Here is a 22,061-nt window from a genome sequence, read left to right on the forward strand (position 1 = left end):
CTATTCATCACTGTAAGAAGTGCTCTTCTGTGGTGAGTTCTTAACGGATTGATTGCTTGTCTTAAATAGCGCTCGCATTTGCTCTAGGGAAAGAACTGTACTTTTAAGAAGACCTGTTCTAAGGCATAATGCAAGATCACAATTCAGGGCTCCTCTTAATATTTTCAAGGCAGGAATATGAAATGAGACACAAAGGGTACCTGAAGAGAGTTAGATTTGTTTTCCCCAAAGATAGGAGATTGTGTCTTTTATCTGTGTTACCTGTGCAAATGTTGGGTGTGCACATGTACATTTGGATGCCTCAAAGACAGGCATAGAAGGGGTGCTAACTCAAAAAGCATAAGAAATGTAGCACTGAAGGACCAGGTCCCAACCTTATAAGGAAAGAATGACAGAAAGGAGGGAAGACAGTGAAGTGAGAGGATTCACATTCTCAAAGGTAATTACTGAATACAACTTAAATTTCCAAAATTAGGAAAAAGGAAGATATATGTTTTCAAATATTCTATGCTCAGAGTTAAGAGTGTTATTTTACTTAACTAATGCAACTCCTACAGAGACCAGAATTTGGAATTCAAGTATCAAGTTTGAAATATACCTTCCCCAAGGAATAATAAGTTCAAAGACCAGCTGGCTTTGCATATCCCCCCGGCGCCACCACACATAGACCTACAGAGTGGGTCCTGGAAGGATGGACTGCTAGGAGAGATCTTTACTGGGGTCTTTCAGAAGATCTTCAGCACCCAAGCATTTTGTAGTTTGAATAGACTTAAATGAATCCCTGAGGTTCATGATTCTGAAAGAAATCCCAAATCTTGGGAAACAACTGGAATGCTTTTCAGTTATAATGCTCACAATTTAAAAATGGTGACCAGTTGTTCTCCAGACCTGCTCCTTGCCAAGGCCAGGACAAGAAGGAAGGATCTAAATCACAAAAAGAATTATTTAAACATAAGGAAAGACTTCCTGCTTTGGTTCAATGGGAAAAAGAACATTGTTCTATGATCCAAGAATCACAAATTCCTGGCTGAGTTTTGCCATGATCACATTGAAAAGGATAAGTTACAAAATGTGTATGAGCCTTGTTTTTTTTTTTTTTTTTTTTTTAGAAAAATAGCATTGAATTAAATTCTCACTTAACTCACTTATCTTGTAAAATAAATTTTGTGCCACAACAGAGAGCCATGCCTTGAATTCCTATTACTGAGTGCCACCACCCCCAAAGCTTACCGTTCATTTGCACCCTCTGTAATAGAAGACTTGATTCAGGCTGGGGAGGAGAGAAATAAGGATGTGCTTAGAAAGAACTGGTTAGATCTAGTCACAGCCAGGGACATGGTGCTTCCTCACTGTGAAGCCAAGTTGGGAAATGACTCCAGAAAACCTTGGAAAAAGTAAAAACTGGCACTTGGTTTTCACTTGGAAAAGCTGAAAATCAGTGATTGTCTTCTTGCTACCTCTATGAACAAAATCAGAGAAGAACTGTAATAGATGCAAGCTATAGTTCCCTCACAAATAGGTACAAATACTTATATCACAAGAGTAGCACACAATAGCAGGTATGGAGTATACTTTCAAAAAAATCTCACCCAATAGATTTGACGCACTGCAAGCCTCTGGTAAGGGAAGGAGAAGCAAACCAGAAGCAGGCATCAGGAGTCATCACTCAGAAAGTAAATCATCTACACCAAAGAACAGTCCAGGAGGAGATATCCGCCAGGAATTTCAAAAGAATCTATAAAGTGTTTCATGAAATAACCAATATCTTTCTATGGATCACACACAAGACCCCAGCTACATTTGAATTTATTCTTCTTTCTCACATTCAAATCTGGAGAAGCCAACAAGAAAAATAACATCTAGAAGTTAGAATGTAGGAAAAGTGAAGGCAGGCTGGCAGGGAGAGAGGGAAGGGAGGAAGAAACAGAGAGGGAGGGAGAGTGGGAAACAGGAGGTAGCGGGGAGAGAGAGAAGAAGGGAAGCTTGGAATTGGGCAGGGATTGAATTTTGATATTAGACTCACTGGACTTTTTGAATAGTGGCATAGATATAGTTCAGTGATGAATCTCTCCTCTTTCCAGAGAAGCACATTTTCCTGCTTACTTAAGCATGTGGGTTGGTAAATGTTCCAAGCTCAGGACTTCAGTTGGAAGCATGAATGTTTTCTGTCAACCTTGAAGTTCGACTTCACTGCGACAACATGCCCCATAAAGTCTCTCCCACTCTACCTGGGGGCCCTGTAATGAGGCTAACAAAGTACAGCTACGTCTTAGTTTGTGCTACTATAACATTTCAGAGACTAGGTAGCTTATAAACAACAGAAATGTCTTTATCACACATCTAGAGGCTGAAAGCCTGGGAGATCTGTGTGCCTGGAAGGCTGGGTTCCGGAAGGATACTCAGGTGCAGCAGACTGCTGCCTTCTTACTGTATCCTCTCACGGTCCCTAGAGGGCTACAGAGCTCTCTGGGCTCTCTTTTATAAAAGCACTAATTTCATTCACTCAGACTCCACCCTCATGAACTAATTACTTGCAAGGGCCTCACATAGTACCATTACACTGGGGGTGGATGCTAACATATAAACTTAGAGGAAGGTGTGTGCACATTCAGTCCTTCAAAAAGAATCCCTGTCAACTTTCACAACTACAGCCTGACACTGAGTTACCAAACAAATCACTTCCTATGAGCCTGATAATCAGTGCTTCATATCCTGAATTTAGGGATGATTGTTATGTGTCATTATTGTTGCAATAGTTGATTGAGGTCAATAGTAAACGTTCACATAGATTAAAAGTCAAAGAAAACAAAAAGACACTCGATAAAAAATTTCCAGCCTTCTATAGTTAGTCCAGCCAACAATTTCCCCCACCCATCTGCATATTTAAATCATAAATAGTTAAATGGGAATATATGTGCTTTCTCCTTTATTAAAAATTACTAGGTTATTATATTCACCCTCTTTTCTACCACTTACAACGTTTTCAAGACCTCAAGCTCCTTCTCATTCTTTTTGCCACCACATGCTATCTGTTATGTTAGTGAATGGATCGTAGTTTCTAATGTAGAATCTGAAAATCAATCAAAAGAAATTAGGAGAGTCACCCAATATATCATTCATGGGCAGTTGTGGAAAACTGAGGAAATGAAAGTGAAAAACTGAATAGAATAAAAGTGTTCCCTGTCTTGAACCCTACTGAATCGAGCTCATTCAATAAGGTAGTTGTTAGGACTGAAACACTTAGTACACATAAGTCATTTGGAAAATTACCTGGCATGTACCAAATGCTCAGTATATATTTACTGTAAGTGCCACTTTCATAATGCGATTGCTTCCTAGTTCTCATCCCCTTTGACTCCTCTGCAGCAGTTAGAGTGATGTCCCCCTGCCTTCCTTCTGTCCAACTTTGGCTGCACTGACCTCACATGCTCAAGGATTCTAGTTCTCTTTCCATCTCTCTAAGTATTCTCATTTAGGGCCCACTCTCTTCCCCTCATTGTCTGTATTTCATGTGTACCTGTCCTCATAGGACTTGTGTCGTATAGATTTGGAAGTCAGGCAGTTAGGTTCAAAACTAAAAAATTTGTTAACTCTTGTACAGTCTTAGGCCTTGCTGAGTAGCATTTATCCAATATGTATTAGGAAGAGAATTACACACATTCACAAGATTTTTACGAGGTTTAGAAAAGATCATGTAAATAACATGTGTGGTGGGCCAGGGATTTAGCTCAGTGGTTCTGCTGCCTACCTTGCAAGTGAAAGGACTCGAGTTCAGTCCCCAGTGCCCCCACAAAAGACAAAAAAACAGTAATAACATGTGTGATATATACTAGCCCCTCCATGCATGTAAGTTCTGTGATTTTTTTCCCTTCATTTATTGATTGTCTTCTCCTTCATGTTTTCATCTACTATCTGCAAATACCCCCAAATCTATATATTATAACCTCGTTTATATTTCACAGATGAGAAAATGGAGTCTCACTTTTTCCCGTTTCCAAAAATTCATTAGATATCAAAAAAAGTTATTGGAATCTCCACTGTAACAAACAAAACCAACATTTCTTTGTCCACTGATTCAAAACCATCCTACCCCTTGACTCCCTTACTTCTATAAATGAAACTAGTTACCTGTTCTTTAAATCTCATTGCTATTGTCGAATCTGTTTTCACACTCCTCATACTTCCATTCTTATGTCAAACCACACCTTCAGAATGAATGTTATGTGACCAAGCTGAAAGGAGAGTTGGTGATCAAATAGGTAACCATTCCCACTCTACAAATGAAGAAATGCGAGGCGCAGATAAGTAAGAGAAGGGCAAATTGGAGAAGAGGTAAGACTAAGATCTAAATCTTCAGACATGCAGAGCAGTGTTCTTTCCATGGCTCCCCACTACCACACTTCTCTTCCAATATCTCTGGTGCCTTCACCACAGTCCAGCCCTTGGTTATGTCTGCCCCATTATTGTAATAACCTCCTATGCTGTGTCTACACCTGCTGCATTTACATATTCTTTCCTGACAAGTCTTATGACAGCACAGTCCCACCATTCGCAGAGGGGTGCCTTCCAACTTCAGCCGTTTTCATTAACTAATGATTACCTCAACTCAGACTTATACAGACTCTTTTTTAACCCTTTTACTTCATCCTAAGCAATGATAGTCTGTGAAATAATGAATTTGGTTTACTATTATATTTTTGAATGTAAACTGAACATATATTTTCACTAATGTCAAAAGATGTTTTCCTATATATCAACTGAAATCCTGTCCAGTGATCACATTTGGGACACTAAACCAGAAATAAATGAAAATGCAGGGATGAGAACACTGTTGTGAAGAAAAATTTTCAAACAATTAGAATGTTCTGAAAGTTTGTAAGTTTCTTGCCACCAGAGATGAAAGAAAACCAAGATTGGACAATCATTTTACAGGGATGTTATAGAGGAAATATATGTACTAGAAGTTTAGAGTATTATATTATCATGAAGATTTTTACCAGCACTGAGATCCCTGATTTTAGGGCCTGAGTGCATTCCAATTAGTTATCACTGAATTAATGTTTTAAAGAAAAAAAAATAACTCTCCCTCTGCTCATGAAAAAGTTGTAGTTGCTACTGCCATCTAAATGCCTTCATTTTAACTTCCTTCCAAAAAGAGTCTCAAACTAAGATTGTTTTCTAAGTGGGAAGGCTAAAAAATCAGTACAGGGCATGAACATTTTAATTATTTGGGAGTTAGGAAAATTTTACTTCATAATAGGTCACAGAATTAAACATGAACCGCACTCATTTTTTGAGTTTCCATCTTGCTTTTATTTACCATTTCTTTTAAAATAACAACTACAGCATTCCTCAAAACAGGAGAATGGTCTATACAAGATCTCTGTCCTCTGTCTTATTTTCTCTCTCTCTCTTGCTCTCTCTCTCTCTTTCTCTGTCTCTCTCTCTCTCTAAGAAAAGGAGAATTTATAGGTTTTAGGTTTAAAATAACAACTACAGCATTCCTCAAAACAGGAGAATGGTCTATACAAGATCTCTGTCCTCTCTCTTATTTTCTCTCTCTCTCTCTCTCTCTTTCTCTCTCTGTCTCTCTCTCTCTCTAAGAAAAGGAGAATTTATAGGTTTTAGTGGTTGTGAAAACGAAGAAATAATAGAGAAATCATGCATTCTGCAGGAATTCTCCTGAGTGTATTAAATTAAACTGACAGCGTTGATAACGCTATTCATGTTGAAATAATTAGCAATTCTAAGGCTATTAATGGTGTATTTTATCACTGTTTTAGAATTGGTAGGATGAATGCAAAAACCTTTTGGTGACTTTTGCTCCTACTAAAATTTAATTAGGCTTAGTTACTGACCTCATGTTTTATGTAACAGTACACTCCAAAATGATCTCATAAAGAATTGAAGTTCTGGAAGAAAGTCATTCTTGCTTTAAAAACTAGTATCACATAAAAGTTCTCTGAGTGTTTTTTAACTCCTTTTGCAAAGTATTCTTATAATTGCTAACATTACCTGTGGGACTGACTGACTTTGAATTTAACTGAAGTAAAAATGCATCTCTTTGACAAGGTCACTTGCGCAATATATTCTTATAATTGCTAACATTACCTGTGGGACTGACTGACTTTGAATTTAATTGAAGTAAAAATGCATCTCTTTGACAAGGTCACTTTTAAAGTGGAGCTGTACTACTTTGCATTACACTTCTGATTTTTTTCTTTCTAAATTAACTATGATCCATAAAATTATCGATAAAGAATAATACTACGGCCATCAAATATTAATAATGATTACAAGAGAGGAAAACTACCTTTAATGCATATAAAATTTATGGATGGTAGTGATCTCTATCTTCTACATCTGGAAGAGTGGGTCTGTGAAGCTAGGGATGGACAGTATAGTAGCATTCAGTGGGAAGACTCTCCGAGTCACAACTACTATGCTTCACATGAGATTTGGAATTATGAAGGCTAAACTAACTAAAATCACACCAGGGCTTATAAACAAAACAAAATAGGAAGTCCTTCACACAAGATGATGCCACGTGGTAGTGGTGTTTGGAGTAGAGGGAAAGGAGTTGGTCCAGCAAGAATTTCGCACGGCTTGGTTGGAGTTCGTTTTTAATATTTGCGATAGAATATTGCTCTGAAATCATATTTTGGCAAGGACCATTGATTCTGTATTATTACTAGCTTATCTTTCTATGACAATTTCTTAATTGTTGGACTTTCCGTTCCCTTAGAAAGTTTCTACTAATATACCCTTCAGACTCTGAGGAAAAAAGAGAAGAATGTACCAATCTTTCCCTCTGGGAGCCAGTTGACTCTGAACCTTACTCTATATTTCCTCTTGGGCTAAGCAGGATTGACACTGATCAGATGAAGTAAGAATAACAGCTCTGTATGTTGAGGGTTTGATGTTTGCGCTACATGCAACTCTTGAAACTTTCAGTTCTTAAACTCCTCTTATTTCAGCATATAATTTTGTTTATGCTAGAAGACATGGGGAGATTTGCAGTGGTGGGACTTTCTTCATCGATAGTATTCACAACTATCACTGAGGCAGGCTGCCGTTACAGAAAAAGTCAAACTGTGAGTCCTGCAGTGTTAGCTTCATGGAATGGGAGCAGCAGCGTGATGGATTGAAAAAAAGTGTGAGAGACACAAGTAAAAGAAAAAGTAGACACTTGGTTCAAGGTGCAATTGATTATGAGATGTAAATAAGGACAGATCACTTAATTACAGTGAGCTTCACTTTTCTTGGCCATGAAACTGAATTAGTATATACTGAATCACCAAACAAATGAGATAACAGATAAAAATTTGTAAATCCAAGAAGTTGTACATATACAAGTTGCTGTTATTAAAAAGAAGTAACTCAGCTTAGCCATGTCAGCCCGTGTTTCTCACTTGGAGCTCTGTAAATTGGGGTACACAGGCTACACAGACATAGCCATCTTCTAACTCCATCGCATCTCCCCACAGAGGAGAAGACTGTATTAATCATGTATGTGACCAAATAATTTATTGTGCCCCTGATTTATATCGCATTATAACAATCAATGGACCTGTACTGACTGCCTACTCTTGTGGAGCAGTATGTTAGGCTTTCTTGAACTGAAAACAAAAAAGGTAATGAAAAGAAAATGGAAATCCTATATAACCTACCAAAGCTTCCTTATTGACATAGTTTAGGAGCAGGTGAACACCTAGAAAACATCCTTTCGGCTGGTATATCTTTTCCTAAGTATTCTTTGGCTTTTTCATGTTTCATGTTTCATTTTTTTTTCTGGAGCAGTATGTTAGGCTTTCTTGAACTGAAAACAAAAAAGGTAATGAAAAGAAAATGGAAATCCTATATAACCTACCAAAGCTTCCTTATTGACATAGTTTAGGAGCAGGTGAACACCTAGAAAACATCCTTTCGGCTGGTATATCTTTTCCTAAGTATTCTTTGGCTTTTTCATGTTTCATGTTTCATTTTTTTTTCACACCACAGAAACTTCGGTATTTACATACCTAGAAAACGTCCTTTCGGTTGGTATATCTTTTCCTAAGTATTCTTTGGCTTTTTCATGTTTCATGTTTCATTTTTTTTTTACACCACAGAAACTATTCGGTATTTACATATGTGTGACTTACTTATTTCACTTAGGTCATTTTTTTTTTAAGGTTCTAACCATAGAGTGGCACAAAGCAAGGATAAAGAATGGCATGATGCAACAAGACCCTGTCATGGTATTTCTCAGGGATTTAATTTTGCAACCATATACTCTCCACTTGCTTCTCCTCTAGATACTCATCCAATAAATAACTACAATTGGTGTAAGGTAGAGATTAGAGGCAATAGGCCTTCTAGAAGGATAAGTACTAAAATAAAATTAAAGCTAAATTAAATGCCATTAGGAAGAAGTTGACTGTTTCACAAACGTCCATCCAGTAAGAAAGGGCTTCCTGAAAAGAATTTGTGTGTAGAGATTTTGAAAGGTCACATATATGTATCCCTAGTTTCTTGGCTTATTATTTATTTATTACTCTTTTCTAAGGGTGGGCAAGGGTTGTTTGATCTTTATTACAGATACAGTATTAAAGGCTAATATACAATAAGACTTGCTGAGTGACCTTGGGAAGCTTATTCTCTCAAGTCTCAGGTTTTCCTACTTCAAAATAAGAATTCCATGTGCTCTACAGAGAATAACTGCATTGATTTTTTTCATGAGGGAAAAATAATTACAAAGATTAATTGTTTGCCACTGTTAATATCTTAGAACCAATATTTAAAATACTTATAAGACAACTTGTCTACCTTCTCTGATTCCGTTTTCATAATAATTGCTCTTTTCTATATAAACTGAAATTGAGCCTTTAGAAAATCTACTATACAGGAGAAAGACTTACGATGAAAGTTGGCCCTTGACAAACAGCAGTTCATAGCCCCAAGAGGGGCAAAGGAGTATTCAACTAAAGAGAGAAAGATCTTCTACCTCATCCTGGAGGACTGCTTTTTACTTATATTGCAATTTTCTACATCTTCTATTAATCAAACCTAAGTGAATACATAAGTTAGATACTCAACTACAGTGCTTAAAATTGCCTTCCCATTATATTTCTGGACTGCAGCCTCTCAAACTGCTCAAAACGAACAAAGAAAAGCCAATCTGAGGTCTTTTCCATAGAATGATCAACAAAGGTATCTTCTTAATGAAAGTGTGATGTAATACAATGTAACTGAAGAAAATGTGCAAGAAGCATCTGATACAGAGATTTACTTAAAAAAAAATCTGAGTGAAAAGTCATTAAGATTCAATAGCCTCAAAGTTTCTATGAGTTTTCGTGTATCAGAATTCACCTCTCCTCGATGTCAATGGATGGAAGACATGCTTTTCTAAAAAACTTTTTTCCATGAATTTTAGATGACAACTCGAAAAGGTATTTTTTGAACTGACAGCAGCAGTAGTAAAAGTCCATCCTCTAACCTTGTCCCCAAACAAAGTCAGGGAAAGCTCTTGAAAGTGGCTTATTTTACATCATAGCCCCAGGTTAAGCCAAAATAATCCAGGAGGAGGAAAACAACAATCATAACAACAAAAAAATTCCCACAGGGAGCTACACAGCCCAGATGCCCAGACAGTCCATGGGATCTTAATGAGGGTCAGAGGTCAGTCCTAAGGAGCCTGGTGAAACAGTGAGAACCAAGATCCTGTTTCCATTTTAATGCCCTTATGTTTATGTTTTGCTTCTAAAGGGGAAAGGCCCAGACAATTCCACTTCCAGGGAGGCCAGAGGAAAATGCACTGGATATAGTAGTTTGACAGAAAAACAAAGGCGTTTCAGGGGTCTAAGGGTAGCCTCAGTTCAAAAAGGTACAGAACTGCCAAAAACTGTAGTTAGCGTGACATTCTCATGCAGCCCTAGCTTAAAATTACAGTGCATTATGAAAATAAAGGCCATTGTTTTCAATCTGTCCCTTCACCTCTCCACCCACACACCTCCAGAGAAGGCAGGCAGTGTTTAAATTTAGCAACGATGTTGGTTATATAACAGTCACGAGCCTGCTCAGCATCCCAGTCTCTGCATTTGTCTTGCCTGACCTTCCTATCACACTTTGATAAACTTCAATCTGTAATAGCTGCTTACTTTGTTTATCTTAGGAACTGACATTATAGTTTATCATTAATTTAAAATTACCTGCTCTCTTGGCCACTTACTTTAGTAAAAACCTTTCTCTCTACAGCAAAATTTTCTCCTCTGGGCAAAATGCAGGGCCCTCACCCAGCAACCCTTAAAGGGCCATTCTTTACTCGCCCTTTGAACCTCTGTTGACCTTTGAAACTAGATCCCATCAGTATTTCATGTAGTTCCTGAGAATATCGCTATTTAGATAACTTTTACTTCTGGTTTCCAGGCTGGGCCCAGCTGGGAATCCTGAAACCACACGAGTATGTTCATCCTGGACAGAAGTTCAATGGGGACTGGAAAAGCCACTATCTTTTTTATCCTAGCCTTGCCAAATGTCCTGGCTGGGATTTAGGAGCATTGAGCTTATCAGACTAACTTGTGGTGAACAGCTGAGAGAAAATGGCACGTCAGCCTTACCCCAAAGAGAAGATAATAATGTGGTTGTTTGGTCTAAGTCTACCACTGAAAATGAAACAGGCCACAGGTCCTAACGGTTAGCAATCTCTGAAAAAATAATGAGAGCTTACTCTGAGCAAACCCTGAGACAGGCACTTTACACAGATCCTCTCTTTGAATCTGTTCAACAGTCCTACAAGAATAGTTAGTTATATTTCCCATCTTATGGATAAGGAAATTGAGGGTACATAATCTCCAAGTTACAGAACTAGAAATGGCTACAGCCAGGCTTCAAACCCAGTCTCATTCCAGAGGCAGCATCATGTTCTGTTTGCTATAGCATCCTTTGTTAATGTACATGCTGGTGCCAGGATCTCCTGAGGAGTTCTGATACTTTTTTCCTCAACCATCTCCACCACTTCCCAGAAAGATTCCATTTCAAAAGGCAGGTTGGGTTACAAACATTTATGCATATAAGAAAAAGTATCACATATCCCATTCAGGTAGCTTGAAACAAAGGATTGAAACCACTGACCTATATATAATAACATAATAATGTACGTCAATAGATTTTGTGAATTGTGCAAGGTTCTATGAATGCTTTTATAATCACTAGACTCCTTGTGGACAGGGACTTCATCTTGCACATTATTTCATTATTTTTTCATTGTTTTATTGAACAAATCTACCAATGCCTATAATATTCCACATACAACAAAAGCCTTTCAAACTGGGCACGGTGGTGCACGCCTGTAATCCCAGCACTCTGGAGGCTGAGGCAGGAGGATCGCTGTGAGTTTGAGACCTGCCTGGGCTACATAGTGAGTTCCAGTTCAGTCTCAACTACATAGTGAGATCCTGTCTAAAAAAAAAAAAAAAAAAAAAAAAAAAAAAAGCCTTTCATAAACATCAGGTAAGAACTTTGGGACACAGAGCTTGAAGACCAGCTCTGTGACTTCCTGTAACAGCACAGGGTCCACAGTGGGCATTCAAATAGCAACTACTGACTTGTTAAGGTATGGCATAACTGGAGAAACATAATGAATAAAAATTTAATGGAATTGCTTTAACCTTTTAATTGTTCTTTGTATCAGACCAGATTAAAAATTATCCTTTTGGTTGTTAATGACACAAAGGACTTTATATTCTGCCTCTAACCATCCAGTACCATCACTATAACCTCCCTTCCTTGCCCAATAAACACTTGCTTCCTTGTGGTTTGAAGCAAATAATATTACCCACTCATCAGTAGGGAATAGGTTCTCATTTTTCTTGTGGTGATGGGCCTACTCAGTCCTCTTCAAATCCTCTGAACAATCGCAGTTCAGAATGTCTGTGTCCCTAATTAAGGCCTCACATTCCAGTCTGTTTTATTTCCATCTCCTTCATACCCTTAAATCAAGCATTTCTGATACAGGAGCCAAAAAATCAAAGAAATGAGATTCAATGTTATAGTTTAGAGTTATACCCTAAAGGTATAGTTTACACACTAAAGAATTTTTATAAATTTTTGTGGAATGTGTTTTCGTTCCTATGATTGGTCTTGATTTCTGTGCTTGCTAAGCAGGAACTGCCCCTGCAGGAATCGTTAAGTAATTCAAAATTTCAGACATATAAAATGTTGATCTAAATAAACTACCATACCTCAGAACATACAGTTGAGATGACTTAAAGTATATTTGTCTTTCATTAGATAAACATCACTTTTTCAGTGATAAGTTCTATTATCAACTCATGTCTGTAACATCCTAGATTTATTTTTTTCTAAAATAATCATTTAAAATATATTACTAATAAATAATTCCATAAAATGAAACACAATTTTCAACCTCACTTTATCCTTTATAAGTTAGTAACCTTTTAAAATATATACTTATTTGGGGAATTTGCCACGACTTTTATATAAGAAAAAAAAGCAAATATAGAAGTTGAGAATAATAGATCAAAAGTAACAGATATGTAGTAAACATTTCCCCAACAGTCAAGCCCTTCTTGGAGTGATTAAAATAAGCGATTCCTGTGCAGCCCAATGTAAAATCTGTTGTTTAGGAACATAGCTACGAACTTAGCTGAAGTTAAGATCAGGCCAAAAGCTTGTCTTCTCTTTGAGACACTCTTTTTTCAGTGTGACAAAAAAGACACATTTACAGAGAACATGCTTGTGCTTAAAGACCTTTACAGGCAACCTATGAAGGAAAGAGCATTGTTAGTAAAAGAATTTTTTTAAAAGGCAGGAATAGTCATATGGCTGTTGACCTTAACCTCAAGAGCCACTAAACACCAAGTAAATCGCAGTGTAGTCTTAGTGATCTATCTTGCCCAGAGAAGTGGAAATGGGGTCTAAGACTTTCTCACTTTTTCAGTTAGGCTATAAACTAAGATACTTTTATTACTTTTGGTACAGTTTCTCTTTCCAAACACCATTTGTCAATCAAGTATGAAAATGCTTATGGGTCTGCTAAGGAGAAACTCTGTGTAGAGCTGAATAGCAGCCAATCCAAGATCCATTGCTTATTCTTTTAATGTTATCTGCTTGCTAAACATCGGGAGAACAAAATAGGCATGGTAATGAAAGTAGTATCGTGAGATGTGCGATCACTGAAACTGGGAACTGTGTCTTAATATGGTAACATCTACTCAATAAAACATCTTATAAATTGCAATTATATCAAGATTTTTACTTCTGAGTTATGCTAGATGTGAAGATTAAATTCCAAAAAAGTTAAAAGGAGTGGCAAATCTGTGATTATTTTATTTTAACATCTGAATTTCCATTTATTTAATTTTATCTCTTTGTTTTTTATGAGAGGGTCAGAATGCCTAGTTTCTAGAGAAGATGGCCACTAACATCGTATTTTTCAAATTGTGCATGGCTTCAGTACAGTCAGATGTATTGGAGTTATTTTATACCCCAGGGATAGGCACTTCACTATGTGTTTGTAAAGAATGTATTTGGGGTATGAGGCAAACTCCTTAAAAATATGACAGTCAATTTTAAGCAAATGGCTGTTTTCAAAGCTAAACAACTTTCTGTCTCCTGAAGCTAGGAGGATCAGATCCTTCATACCTTCATCATTTCAGATAATTTATGGTGTTTTTTTTTTCCTCATTGAGTTTATTGGTACAATTTAGGTATATAGTACAGTTACATTCATTATTGGGATCTTGTACCTTACATGACAGGTCTTGGTTTTTTCCCCTTGACCCTGCCCTCCCTTCACCCCTTCTTCTCCTCCCCCTTTACAAACACTTCATTTCTATTTCTTCATTTTCTCATATTTTTCTTTTCCCGTATTAGCTTTCCCTTACCCTTTCCACTTTTCCTGTACCTTTAGCCCCTTTCTTCCTATTTCACATTGTCCATTATATCATTAGGATCTTATGTACTATTATAGTTTATTCACACCAGAGAAACTGTTCGGTATTTACACATGTGTGAATTTATTTCACTTAGGAGTATATCCTCAATATGTATTCATTTTCCTATAATTTATGGTGTTTGGGGCAATATCTTCTTCATCGTCAAAGTGATCAACTCAAACTGTCTCAGTTTCAGATTAGCAGAAAAACAATTCACATTTCTTTTTTGAAAGGTATATTAATGAAGGGAAAACAGTAAATTTTTCATTCTTTTTCCCTCACTTTATTTGCTTATTTATTTATTTTTATTAGTTCATGTTTGCACTGTACAATGTTTACATTCCTTGAGGGGCATTGGTTCGTGTACAGAACACGTCTAAATTATTTTTTTTGTTCCTTTCCCTCTCTTCCCTTCTATCCATTTCTTGACCCCCATCTACTCAAGAAAGATCAGTCTCCTCACTGCCTATTATCTATCTTTTATTTTGCTCTTTTTTTATAATTTAGATTTTTTCGTATAAAAGAGAACCATGCCATATTTCACCTTGTGGGTCTGATTTATTTTACTTAACATCATGGTCTCAAAGTTCATCCATTTTCCTACAAATAACTCGAGTTTATCTTTATTTACAGCAAAGTAGTACTCTATTGTGTGTAAATACTGTATTTTCTTTATCCATTCATCTGTTGATGGACTTACATGCTGCTCCCAAGATTTAGCAATTATAAATTGTGCTGATTTAAAAATGAGTATCCACACATCACTCTAATATGAGGTCCTTAATTGTTTCAGGAAAAAAGAATAATAACTTGGCCAAATGGAATTTCTAGTTTTGTTTTGTTTTGCTTTGTTGTTTGTGTGTTTGCTTGGAGGACTCTCCATATTGAGTTCCATAGTGGTTCCACTAGTTCGCCTTCCCACCAACATAGTAGAAGCATTCATTTTTCCCCTCAGCTTTGCCAGCACTTGTGACTGATTTCTGATAATGGCCATGATTTTTTAGGTAAGATAGAACATAAGTATTGTTTTAATTTGCATTTTTCTAATGGCCAGAAACTTTGAACATTTTTTTTTTCATGTATTTATTGGCCATTTGTGCTTCTGTGAATTGTCTATTCATTTCACTTGCCTATATTTTGGATTGTTTTTTTTTTTTATTTTGTGGGTCTTAGTTTCTTGAGGTCTTTTATATTGTAAGGATTAGTCTTCTGTCTGAGGGATAACTGGCAAAAAAAATTTCCCATTCTGATGGGTTTTTTTGTTGTTTGTTTTGTTTTTGTACCGAGGATTGACCTGGTGCTTGCGAGGCAGGCGGATTGCTGTGAGTTTGAGACCAGCCTGGGCTACATAGTGAGTTCCAGAGCAGTCTGAACAACATAGTGAGACCCTGTCTCAAACAAACAAACAAACAAACAAACAAAATGAAGAATTAAATCTGAAGTCCCAAGGGAGCTGACCATATATAAGCAGGGAAAATAGGATTGGACTCCTTTGGGCAGTTTTAGTACTAAATGATCCTATTTATGTTTGATTAATTGCTATCCGTGGTGGTCCTAATTCTAGAAAATATAGACTTTAGAAACTCCATCCAGAAGGATGCAAAGTTACTTATTTCATGAGTCTACACAAAGATTCCTATTATTATATAAATGGGTGAAATTATAGTACTTCAGAAAGTGTGCTTTTCAAAGAAGGCAAGGCAAGTGGGCTTCTGAAAGTCTCTCTGATAGATAGCACAGTGGGAGGGAAACAGAATGCCCTTCTGTTTTCCATTAAAGTTCTGTTCTGCACCACATTTGATTGCTAAACATCTGGCAGTCTTTTTTCTGATAACATATTTCGGTAAGTGGACAGTGCTAAGCCTTTGAAGCTCGCCTTATAGCTCTTAAATGTGGTGAACAAGAGAAGATAAGAACTTTAGATTTTCCCTTCCTATCTAAAGTGGCAAAAGAGGCTTACCGTCTTCCCTTATTTTCTTTATTCTTTGCAGTTCTACTATTCCCTTTGCCTTGCATACAGAAGAAACTATGGGCTAGAATGCTTTGCCCACTTCCACGGGAGTGTGCAGAATCATTTGTAATCAGAGAAAAACCAGAGTTCCAATGTTAGAAGGCCTAAAAGATTTTCACAACCTCTGGCTCTGATAAAGACATTATGTATCATTCTAAGGAGCATTCCTTTCATTTAAACAGGCTGCCATTTCCAACACTACAACAGAAACTTCTTTCAATTAAGGATTAGAATTTTGAAGCTGGAAGGAAATGTGAAGTTCAGACCAAACTTTGTATTTGGGTAAAGATAAGAAACTGCATCCCAAAGAGGTAAAATTAATCCCTAAATGGCCCAAAGTTATACAAGAATGTTTGAAGGGGGTCACACGATGCCTACAGTAAAGTGTTTTTACAAATAAGGAAATGGATGTTTGTAAAAATAAGGAGGGTGTTTTGTGACTTTTTTGTTGCTAAAACAAAATACCCAATACCCACAAGTTAAAGGAGGAAAGGTCTATTTGGCTCACAGTTTGTAGAGGTTTCAGTCCATAGTTGGCTGGCTCCAAGACAGCGGGGCATAGCAGACAGGCAGAGGAGAAACAGCTCATGACATGGCAACAGGAAACACGAGCCATGAAGGGATAGGCAGGGATACATTTTTCCAGGTAACACCCACAGTGTCCTTCCTCTTCCTACCAGGCTTCACCTCTCCAAACCAATCCAGCTATAAACCTATCAGTGAATTAATCCAGTATCATACATCCATGATCCAGTCACCTTCCAAAAGCCCAGTCTACGAGTACAAGCAGCCTTAGGGGACATCTAGATCTAAACCATAGCAGAGAGGCAAACAAAAGTATGCGACATTACTCCCAAGTATAACAGAAACTTACCTAAATGACTAACGATAAGCTGTCCACAAATTTGTCTCTTAAAATTCTAGAAATCAGAAAATAAAATGATATGTTACATAAAACTGACTGTCCATTGACACAAACAAGTTTTTAACCTAGATCATTCTTAAGACATCCCCGCATTACAGTGTAAGTCACCCCTAGGTTAGATACAAGCCTTAGATAGTAAGTTTCATGGGATTCGTGTCCTTCAAAGAAGCCTTAGTGCATAATGCTAAAGTATAATAGACTTACTAGAGACCAAAAGTATTCTATTTAGGTGCATTATTCTGAGGTCTGGCTTTATCCAAGAAGAAAATTTGCATTCAGGAATGGAAGGACAACAGATCTTTCAATATGCATTTATTGAGTACTTACTCTGTGCCAGGCTGTATTCTAGGTATTTTGTGTCATGAAAAAATTTCATTCTTGTAGCAACCTTACGTATAAATGGAAACTTATGCATATGACTTTTGCAAGTACAGTACATTCAGCTAGTGAGGGTGGGAAGCTCCCATCCTGGTCTCAGAGTCTCTAAGCCACTGTGTGCTACTGGCTGGTACTAGATGCCGCTTGACTCCCTAGTAGGGTACCTCTCTCTTCCATGAGTACTGTATTCTTTCAACAGTTCTCAACCTTAAAATCTACTAATCATTATATGTTGATATTTTGTAATTTTAAAAAACATATTTGTGTATTAGCATGTACAACAGAAGTTGCTGTTTTAGAACCCTTCATCTATGCTGAAGAGAAACAAATTCCCCAAATTGATTTTTTTACCCAAACCAATCAACTCTTAAAATTGCTGAAAAGAACAGTTTTCTCCTTGCTCTGTGGGAAAATAGAACAAGGAATGCAAGTCAAGTTCCAGGTCCTACTGAAATAATTCACCATAGAAAAGACTCCTGACACCACAGGGGAAAGGCACTTCTGCTAACACTTCTAAATGTCCCTTAACCATGCTCTCCAACTTACTTTGTAATGATTGCATGTTTTCCCTTTGGGCCTACTAAAGTATTTAATTGCAATTACACTCATTTACATAGCAGATGAGGCTAATTGCTGGTATTAGTTACCAAATGTATGCTTGTATTGTGAGGGTGAAAAAATGCCCTACAGAAAAGAAAATGACTGTGCCTCTAATTAAGGAGTTATGAAGTCAGAATGAACTGGTTCCAAGATGTAAATATGAAATTGAGGGCTTTCAGAACTCTATAATGGTTTTTTATTACTCCATCTCACTTCCTTGATTACACACAATGTTTAGAGACTAAAGATAAATACAGTGCAATGTTCACAGTGCTGACCTGATTGCTAGGCACGTTCTCTCACACATAGATTGAAATAAATGCAGTTGTCTTGCAAACCCAAGATAAATGGTGGGTTATGAGTACCTGGTCTTCATTTATTTGGCTATTCAATTGCAAATCCTGGCTCTACCGCTTGTAAGAGAGGTACTGGCATCCTCAAATAAACACAATTTGAAATTCAAGGCTCCTTTTGCATGTGTAACATAGAATAAACAAAGAAATCATGATATGATGTGAAAATTATTTGGGAAAGGCCAAAATTTAGAAACCTCTGGGTTATTCTGATCTTTTCTGATGAATCTCTGTGTTGCTATCATAATGACTAAAAAATGAACTTGTGGTGAGAAACCTTACAATCTCATTGAGGAGACAAAATTTATATTCCTGGAACCATATTGGCATATAAGATTGCATGTAAGATGGAATGTTAGCCAATAACAAAGGAGGACAGTATTTAGTACTAACTGCAAGCCCAACAGGGAGTCAGAGGAAGTGTCAGGAAGACAAGAGCCCCTTGAGAAGACATCACAAGAAAATGTCTTTGCATAACAAAGATTTGTAGCTAACAAACAGACCAACTGTCACATTGCTTTAACCACCAGGACAGCCAAATTCAGGTGTCCAAGAGCTTCTGTCTCTCAGAATGATTTCTCCCCAGAAGCTGGTTTTCTAGTTCATTTCTTTCTCTTCTCAGTTCTGGCTCTTATCCCCACAACCTCCTATACCGTCTCTTAAAAATAAATTATTGCTTTAACTAGGAAGCTTTTTTTAAAAAAAATGAAACTTCGCTGGCCCGAAATATACTTGCTTTGTTAATTTTCTCTTTACTGATTGCCTAGCTGTAATAATATTACACTGTACAATATTTGGTTACCTACACAGGTTATTTTATGAAATGAGTCTGGCTATTGACCAAGCTTCTGCCTCTCCTTTTACTCTTTGTTCAAAAAAATGACAAAGAAAAAGGGGTGGTTGTTGGGGGAGCAAAGGGAAGGGGAAGAGAAAGAAAAAGGATAGGGAAAATCCTCCAAACCGCTAATAAGATGCATTCCATGGATACCATGGCCTCACCCTTCTTAGTAAGCATTCCTTTGAAATATAGGCTTTTGGTAAACCAGTCCCAGGTGGTATGATGACAGGGTCAGCTGAGTGTTATTTTTTAAACTTGTGTGAAAATTCATTTTGAGTTTTATCCCATTCTGTGGGCATTCAAGGAGTGCAATTGCTGAGCTCTTGTGCCAAATGTAAACAGGACATCCTTTCAGATATCAAGGTCCAGCTGGCGAGAATACACACCCTCTGCTTTTTGCCCTGTTCGGGAAATCGACCCCAGTCCTTTCACAGAGAGATGGTGGAGAAGGGGAAACCTGCTCTCACATGTGAGATATAAACAGAATGCTAAAAACATCTTTTTCTCACTATTGTTTGATGTGTTCCTCACCATCTCTTAATACTTCTTACACTACAGCAACACCTGCAGGCTAAAACTGTCACAAGTCCCCCACTGGTCCTGACTTTTCACAAAGTTTTCACTAGGGAGAGCTGATATCTGGACCTTGGGATCAGAGAATGTTAGGATCACAAAGTGTCTGAGAGTTCAAGACACAATTTTTTGACTTTGCAGACCAGAACAGACACTGAAATGTGAATAAAGGATTTAGCCTTCAGTTAACCCAACATTCAGATGAATTGCTGCTCTAGGTGTTTGTGTACATAATCTCCCTGAAGCCAGACTGAGAATATACATATTCCCCAACTATTTTGTGACAGGAAGACTTTTAAGGAAATGTAACATTTAACTGAATAACACTTAAAAATAAAATAGTTGTATTAACAAGAGTTCAGTGAAATACACGTTAAAAGCAGTGCAGAAGTTTAGAGGTTAAGGGTATCAGTGAGGAGTGATGTCAGGAAGGGCTTTGCGAGGGAGTGAAATTCTCATAGCACTCCCTTTCCGCATTGGCAAAGGATAGGAAATACTTTCACTGAGGAGTTGAAGAATGACTGACCCTAATCTGTGTTGATGAAAAAAATGGCTTTTACCTCTATTGACATTAGTTTCTTTCTCTTATTTTTGTGTCTCACTTTTCCCTATTCTGTCACATCGTTGTGTTTAATCCAATTTCAAAGTCTGAACTACTTCTCTTGGATACCTTCTCTACTTAGCTGACTTACTTCTCTTTGGAGCCTGCTCACTGGAGGAAGTCCCCAACTGGTTGGTCTTCACTGTTTACTTCTCCTCCTAGCTTATCCCTGTCCAAGAGAAGAAAATGATTAGATCAGAACACATCGAGTCCAAGAATTTCAATTGAGATGATTACCAAGTCCAGTTATTCTTCACATCTACTAGAAGCATAACAATCGCCTCAGAAAAGTGCATCCCAGTCATGTGTACCACGATCAAAATGTTGGAGAAAGTGTACTTTCTGGCTTTCCTGCCTTTCCTAGTACTATTTTAATCCTTTCTCAAAGACTGGCTGCACTGTTGCTTTCAGGTGCCCAGTCTCTATTTACATAATAAATTCCCAGTATTTGCCTAAGTAAGTGGAGTTGTTTTCTGTTACTGAAAACCCAATTTATTTAAAATATGTCTCCTTTTCCTGACCATCTATTGAATTCTAGAACTAACCCATCACCAAGAACTGAAAGAAAATCCAAATTGTCCCATTTTCCATTTCACTCTGTACATGCATATAATGAATAATACGGTCCAGTTCAAATGGAATTTAAGAGCAGCTAACTACAATCAAAATTTTTATAGAAGTTTTTCAAGTATTATTTGAATTCAAGGATGTATCCACTGAAGTCTAGCTGCTAGTGTATTGACTTAGTGCAGTCACACTTTAAGACTTGAAATACTGTTCCTCTGTACTTTTCACAAGCAAACATTTACATGATTTCATATGCTTTGTAAAAAATCAGCAAAGTAACCATATGCTTAAATAATACTATGGCACAATGATTTAAAATGAAATATTTACAAAAGAGGTTATAATCAGATTTCTAAGTAAATCTGGGAAGAAAGAAAAAGGACTGATAAATTGAAATTGATTTTGTTAATTTAGTAAATATCTGTGAGAAGATTGAATGTTTTCAATGGATTGTCAAAAATATATTTTCAACAGTCAAGTCAACGCCTTGAAAATCACACTTTTAGAAAGTTGGTTTTTGCATAGTGATGTTATCTGAGGAATTATCAATTTCTCGTTTTTTCAAAAGGGTCACAGATACACTGAAGCATGACATCTCCTTCCTCATACCTTAATGACAGCCTTCCCAGGAATCATGCTTCATCATCATTGATAAGGAGCTCGGGTACAGGCTGTGCAGAGAAAGCTCTGCTTCAGTAACCTTTCCCATCTAGGCTCCTACAGTCCACTCACTACCTCTCCGGGACCACAGATCCCCCTATATTTCCTCCCAGCTCCACCTTTAGCACTTGTTCTACCTCTTTTGTTCCTAGTCAATGCCCAGTGCTCTTGACTTCATTATTCTCCACCTGTGTTATTTATCTTTCCAAGCCCTCTCACCAGAGTGCCCTGTCTTTGATGTCAAAATGATAAGCTTTAGTGTTAATGCATTCATTTATTGCCTCTTTAAGCTGATTAGGTTGGCATTTTAAGAAGATTTGTACAGACAATGTTTATATTCCAGAATCGCAAATATTTGTTAACCCTCTCTGCATAGCCTATAAAACATAATATGGTACAGATTTTGTGATAGGTGGAAAATATAAACCCACACTGAATTCCTGAAGAGAGTAAGATTAAATGAGTTATTTTGGTTCTTTCTCAATGTCTTTGCATTCTAGCTCCCCTTCTCCACATATCTATATATTCATGTCAGAACAATGATATTAGTCAAACTACATGTGGCTATAGTTAAAAACCCCATAATACATCTAGAATTTATTGTTTTGTTCCTGTATT

General features: G+C 37.2%; 1 long non-coding RNA gene across 2 annotated transcripts in view; it reads right to left on the reverse strand.

The window, feature by feature from the left end:
* LOC104862583 overlaps positions 1-20,386 on the reverse strand; it is a 156,425-nt gene extending 136,039 nt beyond the window's left edge. Inside the window, exons 1-3 of one of the 2 annotated variants that reach the window (XR_780371.2) lie at positions 20,308-20,386; positions 16,823-16,868; positions 16,506-16,661 (exon numbers count right to left, since the gene is read on the reverse strand). This is a non-coding gene — a long non-coding RNA (uncharacterized LOC104862583). Of the gene's footprint in view, positions 1-16,505; positions 16,662-16,822; positions 16,869-20,307 lie in introns of those variants that run through there. The other variant, XR_780372.3, reaches the window with a different exon arrangement.
* Positions 20,387-22,061: the final 1,675 nt, after the last annotated feature.

This window comes from Fukomys damarensis, unplaced genomic scaffold (genome assembly GCF_012274545.1).
Source record: "Fukomys damarensis isolate Sample0158 unplaced genomic scaffold, DMR_v1.0_HiC HiC_scaffold_17, whole genome shotgun sequence".
Classification (NCBI taxonomy): domain Eukaryota; kingdom Metazoa; phylum Chordata; class Mammalia; order Rodentia; family Bathyergidae; genus Fukomys; species Fukomys damarensis.